The 8,060-nt window shown below is 45.0% G+C and overlaps 1 protein-coding gene across 4 annotated transcripts in view; it reads left to right on the top strand.

Moving 5' to 3' along the window:
* The first annotated feature begins 2,323 nt into the window (after positions 1-2,323).
* The window catches only part of TC2N (tandem C2 domains, nuclear), a 44,926-nt gene continuing 39,189 nt past the window's right edge, over positions 2,324-8,060 (top strand). For 2 of the 4 annotated variants that reach the window (XM_042944108.1, XM_042944107.1), the window contains exon 1: positions 2,333-2,410. The gene's annotated coding sequence lies outside the window, so the exon portion shown is untranslated. Of the gene's footprint in view, positions 2,411-8,060 lie in introns of all 4 variants that reach the window. The other 2 variants (XM_042944106.1, XM_042944105.1) reach the window with 2 other exon arrangements.

Raw genomic sequence — 8,060 nt, 5'->3', positions numbered from 1 at the left:
TGATGCACCCCAACTCCACGGGGACCCTCCCAGACCTTGCTCTATGTATCTCTCTTCATCTGGCTGTTCACCTGCATCCTTTATCATATCCTGTAATAAACTGGTAAAACTAAGTAAGCATTTCCCTGTGTTCTGTAAGCTGCTCTAACAAATTACTTGAACCCAAGGTGGGGGGCGGTTCATTGGAAACTTTGACCTATAGCTGGTTGGTCCGAAGCACAGGTGATAACCTGGCATGTGATGTGGGGGTGGGGTGGGGGTGCAGGAAGACAGTCTTGTGGAATTGAACGCTTCACCTGTGGGATCTGATGCTCTCTCCAGGAAAGTGATGTCAGAATTGAGTTGAATTGTGGGACATCTATCTGACGTTGCAGAGAATTACTTGGTGTGGGGGGAAAACCTCCACATATTTAGTGACCAGAAATGTTGGAAATGAAATGTTTTATATGAGGAATAAAGGAGATACACGGGCAAGAGATAATGCAGGAGGAAAGAACTGGGTTTTCCCTTACAACAGGTGGGAAACTGAGTTTTTCTAATACAAAGTGTCAGAGAAAATATACATATTCACTCTCTCATTTGACCTTTAAATAGAGCACATCATATGTGTATATACACACGCACACATTTTATATAATATAAATTTAAGAGCCTTGGAGTCTGAAGTCCAGAGTCGGTCTTGACTCTATACTCAGGCAACCACCATTTGTTTGACTGTCAATATTTTCAACTGTAAAAGAAGGATAATAACAGTTACATCATAATTGTGAGGGTCGAATGAGATGACTCATGTGAAAGCTTTGTGTAAACAGTACAGAACTTTGCAAACATTTGTAATAGAGAAATGATTGAAGGTGAATGTACGAGGACTTTTAAGCAGTGTTTATCAAAGTGTGTGAGTTGAAACACTAATTCCCCAGGATGGCAACAGGCATCTCTCAGAAAGAGAGTTGTGTGGTGTGTAAGGGAGGCGAAACTTTACTGCCACCCTTTTAGGGTTTCTGGCTGGGACTGAGAATTAAGTTGGCATAGATGAACAGGAGTGAAGCATACAGATCTTTAACATGGACACAGCAGCCCTTATGGGAGAATGAAGATCCAAAGAAGCAGTTAGAGATGAACATTATATACTAAGTTGAACAAAGGGTGCTAAATAATAGAAAAGGGGCTTGAGCTGGGGCAGATAATGGTGAAGGGACCAGGAAGATCAGGGTTAGTTTCACAAGGTTTGTGCGTATAGACTTCCTTTATCCTCTACTCCCTGGTGATAAGAATGTTTCTTGCCTCCCAGTATAGGGAAGACATCTTTCACTCGGGAGTTTCATCTTCCACTTTCAGGAAGAAAAAGGAGGGTCAGAGTGATCTTCTTGTATCTGCTGTTGTTCAAGTGCCTTTAACTTAAAAGAACCCTTATGTCAAAGTGGCATATTTTGGCCTACCACCCTTCAGGTCAAATAAAGTTGGGAACTACAGGATGATACAAAGCAAAACACAGTTCTTAAGCGTGTTAAGTGCCCGTGACTCTCAAGGAGGGTAATTATACTGTGTCTGTTTCCCAGATTAATTTGATCTTGGGATCTAGCCCCCCCTCCACCTACACTCCAGCATCTGTAGGGCCTGGAGATGAGCAGAACCCACTTACCCCCTTTGGGACAGACTGCTCCTTGGGAAGAAAAGGCTGACCTTTACTTCAATTCGTACTTCCTCAGCCTTTCAAAAGCTGAGCCATTCATCAACAGGTAATCTAGGAATCCACTCAACAACTTTCCAGGAACGGGGCTGAGACTCCCACCGTGGGAGGCACAAAAGAAAAGGGTGGGCCCACTCCTTGCCAGGGTGCGAGAGTGGATTCTAGCATAATATGGGGGCCCGGGCACTGTAGTAGACACCTTCCGACAGGCCTATTGCTAGCAAGGTGGTGGTAGATGTGAAGCCACAACAGTGAAGAGAAGCGGGCTGATCCTTAAAGAATTTAAAATTAGGGTGTAAAGTCAGGTGACGCTACAAGGCAGCTAAGAAAAGCTTCTTCCGTTTCCAAGGGTGCAGCCACACCTCTGGCAAGAAAGCCTGCTCCTCCGTCCCCTCTACATAAAAGTTCAGGTCCCAAACGTTCCCTCTGTCCCTTGGTTAGTTTTTATCTCCCTTCTGACCCTTCCAGGCACTCCGAAGACCTCTCAGGAGGGGCCCAGGGCGGCGGCTGGGAGAGGCGGGGAGGGAGGGGCCGAGCGCGCAGGCCCGCGAGCTCAGGTACCGGCCCGGCGGCCCCGCCCCGCCCCTCGGCGCGCACCTCCCGAGGGGCGGGGCGGATTTGGAGGGACCGGGGGCGGGGTCTCGGGGCGCTGCCGCACGAGGTGACCCCGGGCCCGGCTCCCGCTGGAGGCCACGGCGGAGCGCCCGCTGGCTGCAGGAGGTAACCGGCCTCGGCCGCGCGGCGCCGTCTCAGCGCGGCGTGGAGCGGGGGGGCGCCCGGGAGCGGCGCGTGGAGACCCCGCGCGGGGCGGCCGGGCGGCACGTCTCGGGCGGGGAGGGGGCCTTGGGCTCAGGTGCGCCCTGGGGCCGCTCCCGGGCGCGCAGCGTGGCGCGGGCCTCGAGCGGCCGCGGTCGGGGGCCTCCGGGGGTAGGGGGCGCGGTGTGAGAGCGGCCCCTGCCCCAGCCGCCCGGGACTTTCGGATGTGTACGGTTTTTCGTCTCCTTTCACTCTTTAGAAACGTCGCCTTGCTTGGGGGCTGGGGGTGGGGGATGGGGGGCGGTTTCCCGAGTCTCTCAGTGACACCTGCTCTCCGGAGCCCTCGGGGAGGTCTGAGGTCCCCGGACAGCCGAGCTCACCGTGGCCTGGGCGGGGAGGGGGCTCAGTAACTCGGGGGTGGGGGGCGAGGCCAGGCCCCTGCCCTGCCCGGGTCCGCTCACTGGGACGCCCGGACGGGAGGGACTGGGCCGCCCGGACGGGAGGGAAGGGACCCCAGCCCGCACCCTGCACCCCGCACCCCGCTCTCTGCCCGGTACAGGTGGCCTCTGGGCAAAGAGGGAAGCGAACTTCCTTTGCCTGGAGAGTCCGGTAAGAACACATTAGCGGAGTGTCTTTAATCTGTGACGTTTCTGAAACTTGTAGAAGCAGAGAAGGGGTATTAAAATGTCACTTCCCTATGGTTTTTGCAAAACAGGAATTATACACCCAGCTTGATTTTAGATTTGGCTTCTGTCTCTTACAGTTTTGTTTTTTTTTTTTCTTCTTCTTCTTTGCTGTGGTTTCCTTTAAATAAAGGAAAGTAGGATGACTGATTTGTGGGGTATATTGCACACAGGTAGGCGTCCAGGGATAGGCAAGATAGTTGCCAAGCCAAAAACACCGATTCCTTTAGAATACTAAAAAATACAGCATGTAAAAGGATTGCGTTGGTTTTTAGAATATTATTAATTTTCTCACTCCAGGTAGGCATGTAGTAGAATTTTGTCTTCTGATTAATACTGCAAAAAGTAGCCTGGAAAATACGAAGAGTTAACAACAACAACACCGTCTATTTACTAATTTGATATTTTGGTACGTAACTTCATTGTGGTGAAAACTGCTTCTTCTGGAAGGACATGTTGATACTGCTTGCCTTTGAGAGCTGGGATTGGAGGAGATTTGCCTTTTATCTCTTGTGTTTTGTACTTTTTGTTACTATGAGTTACCTTCATAACTGGAGGAAAGTCTTTATAAAAATTTGTGTTTCTTTAAACCCTTCAAGAAAAATATTTCAAAAGTATCTCTTGTATTTTATGGCTCCACTTGAATTATAGTTGTATTCATGCATAAAGCTAACAGACTGAGATTAATTCAGGCTGAGAGAAAAGCAGTGAGATTCTTGGAGACCATCTGGCACACCTGTCTGGTATTGGGATTTTCCGAAGTCAGGATAAGAGTTGTAAATGTTGGAAGCATCATGGATTTGTGCAGTTAGTCCCGTGAGAGTGGAAGAAATCTTCCAGTAAGAACAAGAAAAGAAGACCAAGCACGGGAAGCCAACATTGAAGTGCCGTATAGAGACAGCCATGGAGAGTGAGGAGGAGAATTCAGGAGAGAAGGAGGAAAATCTAGCAGATAATGGTGCTTAGAAGGCGGGAGAGGAAAGAGTTTTAATCAGGAGGGAAATCTATCTCAGTCAAATGAGTCAGAAGGATCTGGAAGATAGGCGCTGATTAAATGTCTCTTGGCTTTGGTAGTTAGGATAGGAGGAGGTCATTGACCTCAGCAAACACAATATAAGTAAAATGATAACGATAGAAGCCAAATATGAATGAATTTGAGGAGTAAATAGAGAATGAAGAAATAAAGATAAGGAGTGTAGAGTCCTTATTTTGAGAGACAAAGATTAGAAGAAGTTACAGGTGGTAGAGGGGAGTTTATGGTCCGTTTGGAAAGAACATAAGGACAGTCGAATACCTTTATGTTAAAGTGCATCTCACAGCATTGTTCCCCTCTCGTGGTTAAGTAGCAGAAGCTGAGAGCAAATAGCTGAGCAGACTGAATAGAACTATTGTAAGAAAGATTTTCATCGTCCCTCATTCAAATTATCGCGATCTTAGTGGTATTTTGGTCTCTTGGGGTCTGGTGTTATCTGTATTAAAGTCACACTTTCACAAACTGTGTTGGATTGTATTTCACCTGAGTTCCAGTACTGTGAGACTCCCAGCTTGCATTTAAGTCATGTGATTCCTCTTTAGATATTTCAGTGGTTCTTCTAAATCTCTTCTGTGGAAATCAGACGTCTTTACTAAATCGGAATTCATGAGGCGTGCACCAAGGGCTTTGCTTCAGTTATTACCATGCATTCAAGGGAAAAGGCCCTTAACGTGAAAATTTCTTTACACTGAGTGTCACTTCGGTCATCACTGAAGTTTAATTTTTTTCGTTGCCGTTCAGACAAGTAGTTTTATGTATATTTACCTGGGGAATATGCAAATAATCGCCACAGTGGAAAAGGCCAATAACCAAATGTTGCAAAGGATATGGAGCACCTGGAACGCTCATTCTCTGCTGATGGAAGTGTCAATTGGTAAAGCATTTTGGGAAACCTGTCAGTGTCAAGTAAAGTGTGACATATGCATAAAGTGTGTTCAAACCTGACAAAATCCTAGAAAATGCAAAGTAGCCTAAAGTAACAGACAACAGAGGGTGGGTGCAAAGGAAAAGGACTGGAAAGGGGTGTGAGGAAACTTTTGGGAATGGTGAGTGTGTTCATTTTCTTTTTTTTTTTTTTTTGTTTATTTATTTTGAGAGAGAGAATGGAGATGGGGGTGGAGGGAAGGGCAGAAAGAGAGAATCCCAAGCAGGCCCCGCACAGGGCTCGATCTCATGAACAGTGAGATCATGACCTGAGCCGAAATCAAGAGTTGGGCGCTTAACCGACTGAGCCACCCAGGCACCCCTTCATTTTCTTGGTTGTGAAGATGCTTTCACCAGTGTATACATATGTTTGACTCATGTAATTATACATTTTAAATATGTATAGGGATGCCTGGCTGGCTCAGTCGGTTGAGCTTCCGACTTCGGCTCAGGTCATGATCTCACGGTCTGTGAGTTTGAGCCCCTCGTGGGGCTCTGTGCTGACAGCTCAGAACCTGGAGCCTGTTTCGGATTCTGTGTCTCCCTCTCTCTCTGCCCCTCCCCCTCTCGTGCTCTGTCTCTCTCTGTCAAAAGTAAATAAACATAATAAAAAAAAACCTTTTTAAATGTGTATAATTTACTGTAAGTACCTCAATAAAGCTGTAAACAAATAAATAAAAATAGTGGAAGATGGGGTGCCTGGGTGGCTCAGTCGGTTAAGCATCCAACTTCGGCTCAGATCATGATCTCACGGTTTGTGGGTTGGAGCCCCACATCCAGCTCTGTGCTGACATCTCGGAGCCTGGAGCCTGCTTCAGATTCTGTCTGTCTCTCTCTTTCTGCCCCTCCCCTGCTTGTGCTCTGTGTCTCTCTCAAAAATAAATAAACATTAAAAAAATTTTTTTTAAATAGTGGAAAAAGATATGCTAAATATATTTTTTCTTTTAAATACTGTAGTTATCTCAGGGTGATGGGATTCTTGATAATTTTTATTCATATAGTTTTCTGTAATTTTCATGTTTTCAACCACAGCCATGCATTTACTTAATTTTTAAATGAGAAATTATTTCATATGTACAAAATAGTACTTTTCACACAGCTATAGATTTAGAGAATACAAATAAAATAAATGCCCCTGTACTCATATCATGCTTTAGAAATAATACTTATTGGGGCACCTGGCTGGCTCAGTCAGTTGGGTGTCTGACTCTGGCTCAGGTCATGATCTCACAGGCCATGAGTTCGAGCCCCACGTCGGGCTCTGTGCTGACAGCTCAGAGCCTGGACCCTGCTTTGGATTCTCTGTCTCCCTCTCTCTCTGCCCCTTCCCCACTCACACTCTGTCTCTGTCTCTGTCTCTGAAAAATAAACATGAAAAAAAATTTTAAAGAAACAATACTTATGAATATTTTCAAAGCCCTGACTGTGTCTCTCTCTTTCCATGCTGCTACTTTTTTTTGGTATATTATATTTATGAGATTCATTGATGTTGCTATGTTACAGTTCATTTACTTTTTATTGCTCTATATCATTCCATTGTATGACTTGACTGCTGTTTATCCGTTTTCCTGTTAATGGATGTTTAGGGATATTTTCCATTTTCTTTTTTTTTTTTTTTTTTAATTTAATTTTCACTCTTTGCCGCTAAGCGCTGTTTTGTTATGGCCATTCTAACGCATGTCTCTTTGCCCAGAAGTAGAGTTGTGGATCTTCAGTTTTGCTAGAACATACTGAATTTTTTTTTTCCTTGACAGAGAATGTGAGCGTGAGTGGGGGAGGGGCAGAGAGAGAGAGGGAGAGAGAGAGGGACTCCCAAGCAGGCTCTACTCTGGCAGTGTGGTCTATCTGCACTGCCAGACCCGGGCATCTGTCTCACAAATGGTGAGTTCATGACCTGAGCGGAAACCAAGAGTCAGACGTTTAACCGACTGAGCCACCCAGGTGCCCCCATACTGAATTGTTTTGCAAAGTGGTTTTACCAGTTTATACTTCCACAGGCAGTGTGTTCAATGTTCACCTTGTTCCCTTCCTCAACATTTGAGACGTTTGTACAACAACATTTGTAATGATCTGAATTGTTTCTTTTCGACAATCTGGTAGGTGAGAAATGGTCCTCCATTGAAGGTTGAATTGACATTTCCTTAATTACTGATGATGTCAGATGTTCCACAATTCTGTTATGTCTGTTTATGTCTTTTGCCTATTTTTTTGACTTAAAAAAATCTCCTTCTAGAAGTTGCATTTATTTATTTATGGTACTGAGTCTTATTGGTTATGCATGTGGGAAATATCTTCTCCCCAGCAAGTGGCTTGTCTTTTACTTTATATGGTTTTTGATAGATGTATTCTATAGTTTAGAGTACTTGAGTGTTTCAAACTTTGTCTTTATGGTGTATGCTTTTGGCATCTTTTTGTTTTTAAGCTTTGGCTTTTTTTTTTTAATGTTTATTTGTTTATTTTGAGAGAGAAAGTGTGTGTGCGCCTGTGAGTGGGAGAGGGGCAGAGAGACAGTGAGCGAGCGAGCGAGAGAGAATATCCCAGGCAGGCTCTACACTCAGTGCAAAGCCCCAAGCAGGGCTCAATCTCACGACTTTGAGATCATGACCTGAGCCGAAATCCAGAGTCAGACACTTAACCAACTGAGTCACCCAGGTGCCCCTTGGCATCTTGCTTAACACATTTTTCTCTTCCTTGAGGTTAGAAAGATGTAGTCTTATATTTTCTTCTGAAAGCTTTAAAATAGTGTTGCCTTTTGTATTTACGTCTTTAATCCATATGTGATTGATTTTTGTGTCATGTGAAGTGGGGGTCCAGTTTCATTTATTTTCCAGACGGCTAATCAGTTTTTCCTAGCATCATTTATTGAACATTCTGGTTTTCCTCCTACGGATCTATACGCATCATATGCCAAGTTTCCATATATGTGTGCGTATGTTTTTGGACTAATCTTTCTTTGGTCTCTTTGTGTATTCTT

The sequence above is a fragment of the Panthera leo genome, chromosome B3 (genome assembly GCF_018350215.1).
Source record: "Panthera leo isolate Ple1 chromosome B3, P.leo_Ple1_pat1.1, whole genome shotgun sequence".
Classification (NCBI taxonomy): Eukaryota; Metazoa; Chordata; class Mammalia; order Carnivora; family Felidae; genus Panthera; species Panthera leo.
The sequence above is the reverse complement of the archived record's forward strand: the minus strand, read 5'-3'. Positions and strand labels throughout refer to the sequence as shown.